The sequence below is a fragment of the Dermacentor albipictus genome, chromosome 2 (genome assembly GCF_038994185.2).
Source record: "Dermacentor albipictus isolate Rhodes 1998 colony chromosome 2, USDA_Dalb.pri_finalv2, whole genome shotgun sequence".
Taxonomy (NCBI): Eukaryota; Metazoa; Arthropoda; class Arachnida; order Ixodida; family Ixodidae; genus Dermacentor; species Dermacentor albipictus.
In genome coordinates this window covers 129736456-129751993 of record NC_091822.1, presented here as the reverse complement: position 1 = coordinate 129751993, position 15538 = coordinate 129736456, and positions in this window count along the sequence as shown.

Genomic DNA, 15538 nt, shown 5'->3' with positions numbered 1-15538 from the left:
TGCCTGAGCTTCGGTTAAAGCCCGCCTTTTTCACCAGTTTAAATGTATTCGAATTGTGGCATGATATTATAAAAAGCAGCGTTATCTTATTAAAACAAATCTCGCCACGTTGCGACAACTGTCGCTAAAACAAACCAAAATGCGGCAACAATGCTGCCTCGTACAAGATATGCTCTGCAGTTGATTCTCTAGCGGGGAAATTCCCGGCTTGTTCAGGAAAAGTATATTTTGTGGGAACTCCGCCCTATTTTACATCAAGACTTGAAATGGATTTTGATAGTTGTGCATGTATTGCGAAATTTTGCGAACACAAAATTTGATGGAACTATCTGTTTTCCTGCCAACTTCGGTAAATGTGTAATCCACGCTCGATTGCATGAAGCATCGGGCTGCTGTACTCAGCCAATAGCGTTCTCAACCAATCGCCATTCCAACTAGGGCTATTGGGTATGAGCCACTGGCTATGTGCAACTCTTGCAATAAAGAAAAACAAACAAGGCGGGAAGGCGATTCCCGCTATGCAAAATTCACACAATCATGTCGTATGTATTATTTACACACGCCCCACGCGTGCATATCGCAGTGGCACCACTAGATGACGTTGCATTTTCAGAGGACAGCGCATGAAAGGAACTCTGCTTCATGCATGCCTCATAATGTGGCGGTAGTATGCTGCGTTACCACATTGCTTTGATGCTAACCGCGTCGCCATTAACCTTCAACTTTCAGAGTAAGATGGTTCCCGCCAGAGTTTTTTCGCAATCACTATATTATTGAAACTGTCGGGTAAATAGCTCGTAGAAGGCATATTTTAAGACTTTATTAAGTTTGCATAATTGCTACATTAAACGGTCTTGTAATGCGCCCCTGTTCTGTCACGACCTGGTCCATTCGGAAACTGGAACAAAGTCGCAGAATCTAAGTAGCACTAACTGCTACGGGGAAGTGTTGGGCAACGTAAGCTGATCCATAGTGCAGTCCAATGTAACACAGCGTATCACAGCGCTTGCTGCCGGAGCGAACATTCGTACAAAGTTGCACATTCTCGCCTTGATAGGCAGCTTGTTGCAATGCAACACAATGCACGCAAAAGGCGTGATAGAATCTGGCACTCAAATACACGCTGTTGCTCGGGCAATGCGTTCTAACACGGACGTCAGCTTCTATAAATAGCTAGTAAGCGTTGGCAAGAGGAACTTGTGCTTGTGTCATTGTGGCCTGCGTCCTACTTTTAGATGCAGAATGCCGCTGTGCGATTACGGGCTTCGTTGGGAGTGTTTTCGCGGCTTCCAACCGATTACTATAGTTTTATTATTAGCTGATGCAGCACAAGTCTCAGCTGCCGAAGGAACGCGTCGCGTAAGACAGTTGTACCGCAGAAGTTTTTTTCAACAACTGCAGGCTTCTGCTTCACTGAGACTACGTCATCGGCTGACATGACACCAGCACAAGAGTGTACAAACTTATTTAATCGGCGTATGTGCTACCTCTGCGAACGTTCCCCTTGTTGGCTTGGTGCTAAGCGCAATTATGCAACAAAAAACGATACGCTGTTTAGTTATCGGTGAACGCCAAGGAAACGCCGATGTGTAACATTTGTCCGTGTACTTGTTGCACTGGAAAAGCTCTTTGAAGATTATCCAAGACCAACTAGCCCTATTTTCAAATCTTTACTCCGGCCTGTGTAGACAGCACTGGCACGGTCAATCCTTAGGCATTTGCGACATTGGAGTTGGCGTGGCACACATCGACGTATCGGCTGTCTCACGTAACCTGCCTTAAGTGATTAGGTTAGGTATCCCTGACAGACAGGCTCATGAACAAGCCAACCTTGGATTTCCGCAGCACCAAGCAGAAAAGCTTACCCTCAGTGGACAAGGCTATCCTCGCTTGATGACGGCATGTAGGGAAAGGATTTTACATGAAAGTGCTGATGTTCAGTCACTGTAGCGTAGTTTTAACCAGACGGGAAATTTTATTTCCGCCAATGTGCGTGAATACAAGTCGGATGTACGTGCAAACATTTATGAAAGATACGTACCTCGAGCAAATCTCTTGATATATGTTTATGGGTACGTACGACGTAACAAATGGCCTTGTTACGCTAAATTAAGGAGAACACCCACAAGGCTAACTCAGTATGTTACTTTCGCAAAGATAGTTGATAGTCGCTCGAATGCTCGGCTATGTCAGTCATAATCGCACCTGCCGGGTCAGTAATATTATAAAAGGTATATCTAATACTTTCACATTTTCTCAAATATCAGTAAGCAGAATGACGGTATCAATAATTCCCCAATTTAGTTAGGTTATCTCACAAGGGTGAATTACAGCATTTAGTGTAATAAAGCATTCCCTCCCTTCGAAGTAAAAAAAATATTTTTTAGAGCTGTCAATCGTGTGTCCACACCTTGCCATCATTCAATTTTCTTGATAGCACATGTAAAGACCGCTAAACGGCGCAGTGAACTTCCTTAAAAAGCATGACGCAACGGGGAAATCGATCTGCAATTTTGGCGGTAGTGAGGACGTCCTGCTTGTAGTCATCCTGGTATTGTGATATGAAAGTGGCGAAAAGGGTTTTCGTCACAGCACCAAATCTGCAGCTGATTAGCAAAAAAGAGGAAATAAATAACAAACAAGAAAAGAAATATTGCCTATTTCGAAATATTGTACCTTGGGCGTAGCAATTGAAGCGTATATGCCAATGCTCTTGGATAGAGGTTACCACGGTGCAGCATATCTGGCTATAATCAGTGAGTTTGCACTGATATGGCTTTTGTTGTTATCAATTTTTTAAGTTGCTGCGGTTCGAGAAGGCTAATACACGCATATTGACGCGTGTTTAATTCTGACGTTCTTTCTACAACGTAGTTAAATGCTACGGTTTTGTCAACGCCTGTTCTGCTACAAAAAACAAAGTAGGGACGCTGGAAGTGGTTGCCAACGAATTGATCTGCGATTTAGCCTAGGCAGTAGGGCCGAGCTTGGGCAGCGTTAAGAGGAAAAATAAAGAGATGTGGATAATGAGGTGACCGCCGAGTGTCGATGAGGATTAAAATTTTCGTACTATTACACATACCCACAACGGGAGATCAGCCGTGCAAAAGACGTTTCTTATCCTCGCAACGCCAGCTAGCTCTATGAGATAATCGCAGTGTGGTGATTATAATTTTATACTTTTGCACATACCCACAAGCGTAGATTGGCCAAGAAGCGTGCCCAAATGTTCATCACATGTTAGGCACAAAGAGGGATGTTAAATAAACGGCATAGTGTACATTACGTGCGTCCAACTGGCAGGCGTGAAGTTGTCAAATAAAATTCTTTTTAGCACAGCCAGAGGTTCGAGCCTGTGTAACCACTCAGCAGCAAATCATATTTGTTGTGCACCTGATTAAACTGTACTATACATTCACGAAAATAAGTACGCGCTGGTTTTTCATCCGGGTAGCATTATTAGCCTCCCATTCTGAAGCATCATCAGCAGCGGAGTTTCGTCGGCATAATTAAATCATAGGAAAACCTATTATCACTGTTTATTGCCGAATACCTGATGTCATCTGAATCAATTGGAAGTTCTCTGTTGAATATACTTTTATGGACGGCCCGGGAGTGGTCTCCCTCCCAACAGCAAATGAAAACGCGGTCAATATTGACACGTGTACTTATCTTTATCGGGCGACCACGTTTCGCCGCCTAACAAATGTTATCGCACAGCGCAGGGCGCGCCTGCGTGTAAAGAACTTTCTGGAATGTTATCGATGGTTCCGTCCACTGTCTTTCACCGCAACTCAGGCAACCTGATTGCATGTATGCGCGCCGCGAATAGTGCAGAACTGTGTGGAAGACACGTGGGTCCCAGCGGTTAATCTGGAACATTCCACGACTGATTTATAAAAGCCGACGCACTTGACCCGCTGATCAAATTTTCGACGATCGCCGACTGTGTTCGCCGCTATTGTTGTGTTTTAAGTGCAGCCTGTTTTGTGGGCAGAAGTTCGCCCAATAAAAGCTAGTTTTCGCCTTTCACAGTATTGCTACTGTGTTCTTTGATGCTACGACCACGTGACAATATGTTGATTATTTTGCGAACAAGACAGTGAGTACCCCAAAGTGAAAAAAGTCCTCTCTGCTGCATGACATCTTTCATGGATAACGTGCTTGTTTGCATTGAAAATAATGTTTCGTTGATGGCTGAACTAACCTTTTCGTTAAACGCTTCAAAACGTCTAGGCCTGGGCCTCCACGGTACATGACCCTATACATTGAAACTGGCAAAACAGTGACACATACACCATTGCACATTTCTCCTTTCCACCTTTCATAAATATATATTCAGGAACCGGACATTCAGAAAGAGGACACTGTCAACAATTTCTTTAACGAAACTTTGAATTTAGGCTGGATTGCTGTCAGTTCCAACAATTAGTTGATGAAGCCTGGCAAAGTGTGCGCAAGAAATGTTCTTCCTCGCCTCCAAAATATACCGATCTGTTTTCAACTAGGTGTAAAAAAAGGCGCACCAATCCTAGTTCACAATCGTTCACGCGTCTCAGACTGTTAGTGCGGCTGCATCGTTCCCAGCTCAACTGCCACAAGAAAACAGCAAACAAGTGGTGCATCTTTTGTACGTTCACGTGAGAGTAATGTGGGATCTGCACAAGGTGACATATATTGACAAAGATGTTGCATATATTGTTGACCCAGCTAATATTGATAAACAGCCCGTCTTCTATCTTTCAGCCTTTTCTCTCAGTTCTTTTATCTGCTACTTCCGCTGCTCCTTGTTTTCTCTGTAAGCGTCAAATGGTATGCTGAGTACTTCACGGGCGTAGTCACCCCCCAAACATTACCAAATGTTTTGGGGCTTATGACCAGTCGTCGTGCCAGAACAGCACACATTTCCGGCCAGTTCACAAAACTACTGATAAGGTCCTCAAATTTTATAACAGCGCACAGTATTCTGAATGCTCTTCTCGTCCTTGCAACATACGGCTATATCGTCTGCACGCCCCGACAGTTGCAATTTTATTGACCGCTAACAAAAAATCAGAATACTTCCGTTTTCAATAATCCCTGGGTATAGCATTTATATCGAAGCACCAACTACCAGCGGGCTGAGTGGGCAGACCTGGTGCCCGCAACAGTTGATACTAAAGGTGGCAGCTGAAGTGTGATATATTATTCTCCTAAAGCACTCCCGGTACGCCATGGTCACCCGCGAGTGATTACCCGGTCAAAATTAGCTTGTTCATGCACGGAAAACAAGATTTCATGTGAGACACAGTCGAACGTGCTTTAAAGATCTAGTTGTAAAATTACAACGCCATCAGGTGTGGTGTCACAGCACCCCAGCACACTCCTCATCTTACGGATGTTAGCAAAAGTGACCTTCCTGGTATACCACAGGTCTGTTGGGGCTTGACCACATTTTGATTTACCAACTAGGCACGACGTGTCAACACTTTTATACATATGCCTACATCGTCATGGTTATGGGACTGTAGGTCTAAACTGTAGGTGGAAAACCTTACTTTTGTGTTTCCAATTAGTATGATGTGTGCACGACCACAGTATGTAGGTATAAGTTTAAGTTCGTTTCATAATATGCTGCTGTTAGCAGAGGTGACACATAATTGTTGCAGATATAGCACCGTGTAGTGCAAAGAGGATACGGTCCCATGGAAGGCCTCGGATTCAGACTGCCGATTGTGTTGCTGACCTCCTGTTCTTATACTGGTTTCACTAACGGAGTATCTAAAACATCGGACAGCTGTGGCATGCAATGAAGGAAAGGTTGTTTAAATCTTGACGTGCTGTCTGACTTCAATGCGAGGAGTGTGACAAGGTGCTGATAAAATTCAGGTCCTGTACTATCGCTCTCTGTTGTAACAATTCCCTAGCATTTTACAGCTTCAGTAAAACACATTGTGGGGCTCGTTGGTGCATAGCTTTCAAAAAATGAAGCGCCAACAGTGACGGCACACTAGGAAGCAACAAAGAGGGGAATGTCCTCTCTTTGTTCTTTCCTAATGTTCCGTAACTGTTGACGCTTCATTTTTTGAGAGCTACAGCTTCAATCTGATTTTGGTGAGCGTGCATTTCTTTCAGTCCGCGTACCCTCTTTGTTGGTGTCTCCCCGCACGTCAGCGTTCCCACCGTCCTGCACCCGCATGCACCACGATATCGCTCTTCGTCTATGATATCAGGTTTCTTTTTTAAGTTGCATGCGGACATCATTATGATAATACTCTGCTGTTTGCATTCAAGTGCTGTCCGTATTGGCAATAGAGATATTACCTCGTCTTCTTTTACTTTTTTTCTATAAACTTATGACACTCGATCTTTTGATAGCTTTCATTTTTATGCCCTCTTTCAGTTATTCCTGTAGCCCACCTAGGCTGGTAGAGCCATTGTCGCATGTATTTTTTTGACAATTGAAGGCAGTCTAAAAAAACTTTCTTGTTTTGCCAGCTTCGCATTCATTGTCGATCAAGGGGCTGTGCCTTGCACAAAGCCTTGCTCAGCAGCGGCTGTTTAGAACACCTTAAGAAAGAAGAAAAATTCTGGAGTCACTCGGGTATACAACGCACAAACGTCCACAGGACGTGCTTCCTAAAATATATACGCTACCAATACGAAAAAGCATCAGTCCCGAGATACAAAGTGCGAGAACAGAAGAGTAAAATAAATAAAAAGGCACGCGAACGTATTGCAATGCGTCTCCGCAGCGACACGGACGCCAACTTCGAGAAGGCTGCGGAAACGGGTTGTACATCCATGATAGGACCCAATTGTCGACTCGTGCACAGATACCACAAGACCCTAGAAGTAACGGTGCTCGGAAATACAAGCAGTGGATAACGAAATAGAGCACCGCGATCACCCTAACCTCATCCATACACTGCCTTGCAAAAAAGATGTCATTTATTTATTATTTATTTATTAATACTGTCAACCCTCATAGAGGGTCATAACAGAGAGGACAATACAATTACATACATCAAATATGTACAATGCCATTGTACGTAAAGTAGCTCAACACATGTCAATTCACAGGGAATATAAATAAATAATCACAAATAAAACGCGCTGCCCCGTGAATGCGATTACTCGGGGCATTCGATCCCTTGGCCAACGACCGACGCCTGAAATACGCATAACCTACTGACACATAAAATAATTACGCATTAAAATTAAGGCGCTTCTTCAGGAACTACAGCACAACCGCACCACCCTACAAAGTCCACCCAGAATAGTCACCAGACGCTAACCAATTATCATAGTGAAAGCACAATGTGGTAGACTTGTTACATAAAGCTACAAACACTATTTTCATAAATACTAGGTACACCCAGATGCTTGAAACGTGGGTCATACCACAATAAGAAACCTAGGAGCTTATATACAACGTTGAGAGAACGCTTAAGCTCTACTTTTATTAGTGGAACGTGATAGAATTCAGATCCATGATAGATCCATGATGCTGACTGCTTCTGACGCTTCCCGACAGCGGCTGCTAATCCAACCTTAATGTTTACTGCGAGACGCTGGCGGCGAAAGGCAAGCTTTCTTGCGGAAACGCGACCCCTTGCGTGGGCCGATTGCGGAAATTGTACACAGCGCCGCCAAACGAAAAAAACAATTTTCTAGTTTCTAAGATAAAAGGCATGCACTGTCGACATTTATTTAATGATTTTTGTGGGCTGCCATTCGCAAAATTGCGAGCAATAACTTTTTCAACAATGTAAGACAAGATATGAGCAACTTTAGTGATAGAATGACGTAGAAATATAACCTAAATATACCGCATGCCATATAGCAAGGCGTGGCATATACATATAACTAAATATATACAGCAATTTTCACTCATCAGTAAGCCGACACCAAGATTTCTGCGAATCAGGGCCCGTAACAATGTGGCGTTAAATTTCCTAGAGTGGTAGTCCTAGTCTAGCGAGTGAAACCAAGGGCAGCAATATTGCTAGCTGACAAAAAACGCGGTTGCCGCATTGGCGGCCGCGGTGTTCCGCAATAAAAAATAAACAACGAACAGACCCATTGAAGAATATATCAGCCCTTAGTTGTGTATTGCTGTTGTCGATCAAAAACACTCTTGCATCGACTTATAGCAGCAGTCTTTAGAGAGAAGTTATCAGTGGGACGATCTGCCCATCGCGCATTTCCCCGCTTGGTTAATATATGCATGGTCTCTCCGTTAAAACTAAGCTTCATATGAGTACCTAATGCACATTCAGCACTGTGTACCCACTAATTGACGTGAAAGATTAAGAGCATGCATAAAGTTCAATACAATTCCCATCCATCAGCTTCTAAATAGATAGTGCCCACAACGTTTCATTTTTCGTGGGCTATTGCATGGTTGTGGGAATGTGGAGAAACTATATTGAATATTTTGTATCTTCTGCAGGTAGTTTCAAAAAGGTGGTCACGCAACTGGAGGAGCTGCTTGAACCGCAATATTTTATTGTCGTATTTGCACGAATGTAATGTGAGATTTGCTTTAAAATTCCTGACTTCAAAACACGGTTTGAGGTGTATTCGGTTTCTCTACACGAATATACCACGCCTTTTCTTTCTTTTATTGATTTTAGTGTCGCCTGCTCACCATGCTTTGCCGTTCTCTCCATGCCCGCTGCCACGTCCCCTTGAGGAATAGTCTCAAGACTGTGAGCTGCAATGGACTGGACATTTTGCGCTGTTTTTCGTAACCTGACATGGTCGGCTACTCGTAGTTCTGATATATTATTCGCTACTGTGAATAAGACGATAGACGCTTTTGTACAGGCGCGTCAAGCGAGGGGGATTGGAAGTCGCAGAGCGCATTACCGCGCAATCGTCATGCTTTGCCGCATTTGATAGCGTCGTGTGAATGTGTGAAGTGGTGCTCGCCCAATGACTTTTGTAGACGTTATGAACGAAGACGCCGTTCTCCCTGACACCCATAAATACATCAACACTCGCCCTTTCATTTCATTTGTCAGTGGTATTTCACACTAAAGAGGAATAGTAAGAATTTCTCTTTGCATAGTAATTTCTACTAATATTTTCTTTCTTTTCCTGATAGTCCTAAACTCCCCCTCCCATTATATTTGTGGTCGCGTTAAATACGTGCAAATACGGTAATTACTATTTATTCTAGTACAACACATTACGAGCTGGTTTACACAAGGCGCCGCTTTATTTGTGTTTAACGTTCTGAACAATTTGATATTCGTATGCTGAAGCTAGAGATTGCGTCATGAAATTCATTGTAGACGTACCACGATATTTCGTATCTGCCCCAAAAATTATGCCTTTGATTTATTGTGCCCTGGAATTGTTATTGTAACACATGCGACAACTGAAATATATCAGTCAGAAATGATGCATAAACATGAGAACAACAGACATTTCCAATTCATACCTGAATTTTACACTGCGCAATGGTTCGCCATATAAGCCTAGTTTGAAAGTCAGGTTCTGGGTTCATTAATTTTACAGCGAAGCTCTCTATGGCTGCGATCACGAAATTTTTTCGCGTCCGTCACGTCGGCAGAAAATTCAGTGGGCTGATCCCGGCGCAGCACCGTGCCAGGAGTATTGGCTCATACTACAAAAAAGCCAGAGGCGTGAAGCGGAGATACAGCACAGCTTTTGTTTCAATACGAAACGCACAAATAAAGACAGCCGTCAAACCACATCAATGATGACGATGCGAGCGCACTTCCCCGATGATCAACGTATGTTATCGCTTATCCCTCGCCGGTGGCCGTTGCCGGATACTTTGACGCTCACATCTATAAACCTGAAACAAGGCAGTGGTTCACCCGCTTCGTCGAAGACTTTCGCCTCGGTCACTTCAACGATCCGATACAACCGTACACGAACGACTGAAATTTGGTCAAAAATATTTCTAAATTCATGGAAAACATTTGTGTTTGTGATAGCGACAAAAAGCAGTTATCAAAGGAACTTCAAAGTAATAAATAAAATAAAGGTGTTGGACGATGAACAATGTGCATAATTGGCGCGCATCATGTAATCAGTGTTCCACAAGTTGCCCGAGATTAGGCGCAACTTGTCTACAGCTTCGATGACCAACCACCTTCACAGGATTGGATTGGCGCAGATTTCCTTTATATTAAAACCTTGAAAGCTGTGCTTGCGCTTTTTCTTCACAATTCTCTCGTTCAGTTGTCTTAGTGGTATGATGTACCCCAAAACTGAGATGGCACTCTGAAATACCTGAGATAGGGCTGACGCTCTTAAGTTCAGGCCAAGCCTTCACAACAGAATTTCTTGCCGCGTACGCAAGAGAAGGGGTCGAAAGGAGCCCTGAACTTACAGCTCTTCCATTGTATACGTAGCGCTGTTCATGTCCATGTCGTCTGCGTTGTATGTGTCAGTTTCACTGCTTTCCCTTTTCAAACACAGATGCTGCGCGGAACACACTCGGTACAAGACAATAAGTGTATGTCATCGCTCCAGCCCACCGCACATGTATTCTAGCACTACCCGAGACCCCTTCCATCCAGTGACGAAATACCATTACGTCTTTCTAACATCTAGCGCATGCATGCGCTTGACGAAAACCGCTGGCAATTACGTGCCAACGAGTACTTATAGGCGCCAATTTATTATTCAAAGACTCAAAGAGTTTATTCAGACAACGTATGGTACAGTTGCCTAGGGCGCAGACAAACAGGCAAGTGGATGCCTGACAAGGAGTCTGCGCCCTTCTTGCTCCCATTCGAGAGCACAAGACATTCAGCACATAAAATAAACACTAAAAGAGATGGAAATACAGAGTCAGTGGTTAACATTGAAGCTGCACTTATTGCATATTGAACATTTATGGGGAGTACAATTGGGAAAATACTGTACGAAACAACAGAAAAATGGCCAGGCTTAGCTTGGTTAAGCCAAGAATGCGTTGCATATTGCGCGGCCGCGCAATATGCGGCCGCGCGCGACCGCGCCAGTTGGGGCCCAGCTTTTTCTCCGTGACGTCACGCTAAAGCCCCTTAAACTTCGTAAAGTAGTGCCACGCTTTGAAGAATGCCGCCTCCTCCTCCAGCGCTCTGGCCGAAGCCGACGCCGCGTCGCTATTGGCCTAATGGCATCACGTGGCCCCTTGCGCCGGCTTCGTTTGTTTACAGTCGCGCTTCAGTGCCATCTTTGCTCGAGAAGCGGCGCTTGTTGGCGGCATTCCTTCCGTTCCTATTCTGTGTTGTTTTGATCTTGTGAACGCCTTGAAGGGTGTTTTGTGGCAAGTGCGACGTCGCCTGACGTCATTTTCTGTTACCATGACCTGCTGTGCGTTTGGATGCCAATATAGTTTTAGCAAAGGCAAGAATATATGTTCGCGATACCGTCCGGTAAGCGCAACGGGTTAAAAAGAAACACATAGCTTCACCAAATCGAGAGGGAGAACTTTCGACCAACTTCCTCCGCGTGACTATGTGATGTAAGTTGTGGCTCTCTCAGTGTATTGTATGTGCCAGGCTTGCGTATTGTGCTGCGGGCAATAACGTAGTAGATATTGCACAGTTCACTGTGCATGTTGCCATTTGTACGCACGCTTTAACATGATTTTTACGCAACGTCTGCTTTGCTTATATGCGCACTACGTGGTCGTGTTAGTGATATTTGGTGCGCTTAATCGTTTTGAAAGCCAATCGGCTTGAATTCGCAGGCACGCGAGGTTGTGTGCGATGACGTGATTACTAAATTTGTAAGATTCAGCGCAGTCCTTTTGATAAAATTTCAGTCTCGATCATGAAAGCGCCTCAGGAGAGCAACTCTCTGCCTTTTGTGGTTACTTACTAGCCTTTTTCAGATAGACTAGCTTTGTTTGCCACATTTGTTCGTGTTCCTCGTTGGCGGTCACCCGGTGGATTTGCCATACAGAGGCACCGATGAAAAGCGTGCGTGCTCTCCCGAAACCGTGTTACGCGGTGCGTTCGTCGTCGAGCGACCGCATCATAGGTAATTGAGACGTATGTGCTAATTCGCGTGAGCTTTAAAGTGTGCGAAGCTTAAGATGCGGCGGTGGAGCAATCGCAAAGAAAACGTGCGGTCGCCCGCCCGTTCCCTGGCTGGTTTAGTCGTCGTTCGTGCTTAGTCGTTTGCTCGTTCGTTCGCACGCTCGTTTAGTCGTTTGCTCGCTTGTTTAGTTCGCGCGCTCATATAGTCGTTCGCTTGCTCGTCTATGCCACTATTAGTTTCTGCAGTCACTATGCCTAATTGAGACGCGCTTGCTGTAGGACTCTTAGGCTGGTGTGTTTATTTACGCAATGAGACAATAAATGGTGCACACGGACTGCAAAGGCAAATCTGTAATGCATCTATGTGAAAATAAACTGTTGACTTGCAACTCGAATGCAGTTTCATATAATTTTAACCTATGCATAAAACATCATTTCACTCGCCGCAATTTCGGCCTCGTCATGGCGGGGGGATTCTTTGCGCGATCATGACTTCACTAATAAAGTCATGTCTCGCACATATTACTTCGAAGGGAGTGCAACCGTCCTCAATTCACGCACCTCAGTGCAACTCGGTTCGCGACAACTACGTCACTTAGTAAACGGACGAACCAACGCACGATGAAGTGTTATTCGTGGTAAGTCATTAACCTGAAAAAATTACTGAAGGCCACAGTAGTCTTGTTTGAGATTGAGTCAAGCATTGTTATCGCGCTCCCGCTTCGCGCACGAATGCTAAAAACTCATTTTATTTTCTTGTGTACGCACAGTCGCGACTCGATGATTGGCCGCGGTATTTCTGTCGGCGTTGACACACGAGAACCATAATAGCACCAGCGCCCACCTCTGAGGCTTTGCACGCGCTTAGATTGGTAAGCACGCACGTTGGCGGCACTGTAGCTTGTAATACACTTTCGAACCTCCAGAGCAGTGATCTCCGTTTGCCTTTGTACGTCATAGCTGATACGCGCCGCGAATTCACGTGGCAAGAGCGGCGCGGATTCTTTAGGCTGAGGGCTTGCTGGAAGCCAAGAGGTTGTTATTCGCTGGTAAACGTGTTATTTACAACCATTCGCAACAAGATCTTGATACACGCCCTTGACAAATGTTGCGTACCTAATTGTAGGGCACGCGATACATTCGCAGTCGTCAAGGCACAGCGTTAACGACTGATACTTTTTTAAGAAATAGTTATCAAAAAATGAAGCAAAAGCCACCGTTACCCAATTTGTATAAGCATCCGACTAGAAATTCTATACTGTACAGGAAGCTACGCGGAGCTGTAAAGCCAACGTGAACGTCTAAAGAGCACTGCCTTGCTATGCGTGCATTCACTCTGCGAAAGTTCATTTGCTGCGCTCGAGCATCGTAGGCGGCGCCATGGTCGAGGAGGGTGCGTGAAAGAGAGGAGAAACGAGGAGAAGTGAAGGCGGAGGAGGAGAGTGACACTACTTTACGAAGTTTCAGGGGTTTTACGTCACGCGCCGGCACAGCGCCCCTGGCGGGAGGAGCGGGAGTCAGGTGGTGGCTGCCACGGCAGCCTCGATCATGCGCGCACGGCGTGATCGAGGCGGCCGTGTGGCTGCGGCCGCGCGCGACCGCGCGAGTTGGGGCCCAGCTTTTCCTCAGTGACGTCACGCGCCGCCGCAGCGCCCCTAGCGGGAGGAGCGGGACTCAGGTGTTGGCTGCGGCCGCGCGCGACCGCGCTAATTGGGGCCAAGCTTTTCCTCCGGTTGTCGTGACGTCACGTCACGTGGTTAAATGGTGGCTGCCCGGCCGCGCCCAAGGGCTGAACTGAGTGATTGTTATATGCAACGCATAAAAACAAAAGGAGTGGTCACGCCTGCAGTGACAACAGATACATAGCGATGCTATTTCTGAAAGCTTTGAACGATTTACTTTCCTGGATAATGTTTGTAGCAGGATGGTGGTCGTTTGAAAACTAGAAATTCTGTAGCTAAGTTTCTGGGTGCCGTAGTTCGTACGTATTTTTTCCTTATTATAACATATATGTGCCGGTTGTTTGTTGTGGGGGTGTGTTTTCGTTAGATACTGATGAAAAAAAGCCGTAGGATCGGAATGCATTTGTACGTAACTAGCTCACGCTGCTTTTTGCTTATAACATTCGACAGTGTAAGCACTTGATGTTTTCTGAACAATGGGGCAGTGTGGCTAAGGTGTGGTGCATTATCTATTAGGCGCAAAAACTTCTTTCGTAATAAATATATGATATCTATTCTTGCTTTAGGTCTGCTCCCCAGACAAGAAGACAATAGTGGAAACGCGGATGTACCAGTGGGTGGTATGGTTGTTTCTTCAGCCAGATAGGCAAAAGGTCCTTTATTTTATACATGATACCAATGGACCTAGAGATACAAGTGCGAACATTTTCAATTTGAGGTGACCAGTCAAGATGTTCGTGAAATATTATACCAAGAAATTTATCTGTGTCTACCCGTTCGATAAATTCATCGCGAAATTGGATACGTATTTCTTGTTTAATACACATGTTACGAGCGCGCAATATAATGTACTTAGTTTTTTTAGCGTTTAACTCTAGTCCATTACCGTAGAGCCACGTGAACAAATTTCCAGCCATACATTGGTTTCTACTTAGAGGGCTTCTAGGTGTTGTCCGCAGATGTATACATTGGTATCATCAGCGTACAGTATTCAATCTGGTATAGAGGGCACGGTAATTTTATCATTTATATAAAGCAAGAATAACAGCGGCTCAAGGATTGATCCTTGTTGAACTCCATAGTGTATCTGACCTAAGCTGGACTTTTCATTCATAATATTATTGTACTGGTGACAATTTAAGCGGTAATTCTTTATAATTGTGAGAGCCGTTCCTCTAATGCCATGTTTATATAGCTTGTACAGTAAAATAGGATGCATAATAGAGTCGGCTGCTTTTTTAAATTCTAGAAAAACACCTATTGTATATATTTTCTGCTCAAAATTAACTATTATCTCGTCCTTAATTTTTATAAGCGCCATTTAAGTAGATTTCTCTTACTGAAATCCATATTGCTGTTCGGCGATGATATCGTTTCGCTTGCAGAAGTTTAGTGCCTGATGTTTATAACTTGTTCAACTACTTCGAGAGGATTGGTAGGAGTGAAATTGGTCTATAGCTATTTATATCATTCCTATCACCCCCCTTGTGTATGACGGATATTTTTGGATTTTTTAACTTATCTGGAAACATTCCGATACTCAAAATCAGGTTGCATATATGCGTAGGTGGCTGACTAATCATGTGACTGATGAATTTTATAGGTTGAACTTTATTGTCATCAGCACCATATGCACTGTTATTCTTTAGGTTTTCGATTACTGTGCAGATTTCTATTTCTGTAGTTGGAAACATGAACAATGAACTTTGGATGTAGGACGTGATATGCGTTGTAAAGTCAGAGGTACTTGCCTGTGATTTACTTGAAGCCCCTGATATAAGAAAATGCCCATTAAGTTTGTCAGCAAGGGATGCCCCTGTGTAAGGCACACCATTTATAACGAGTTCAAAGATGCCGTCTCTT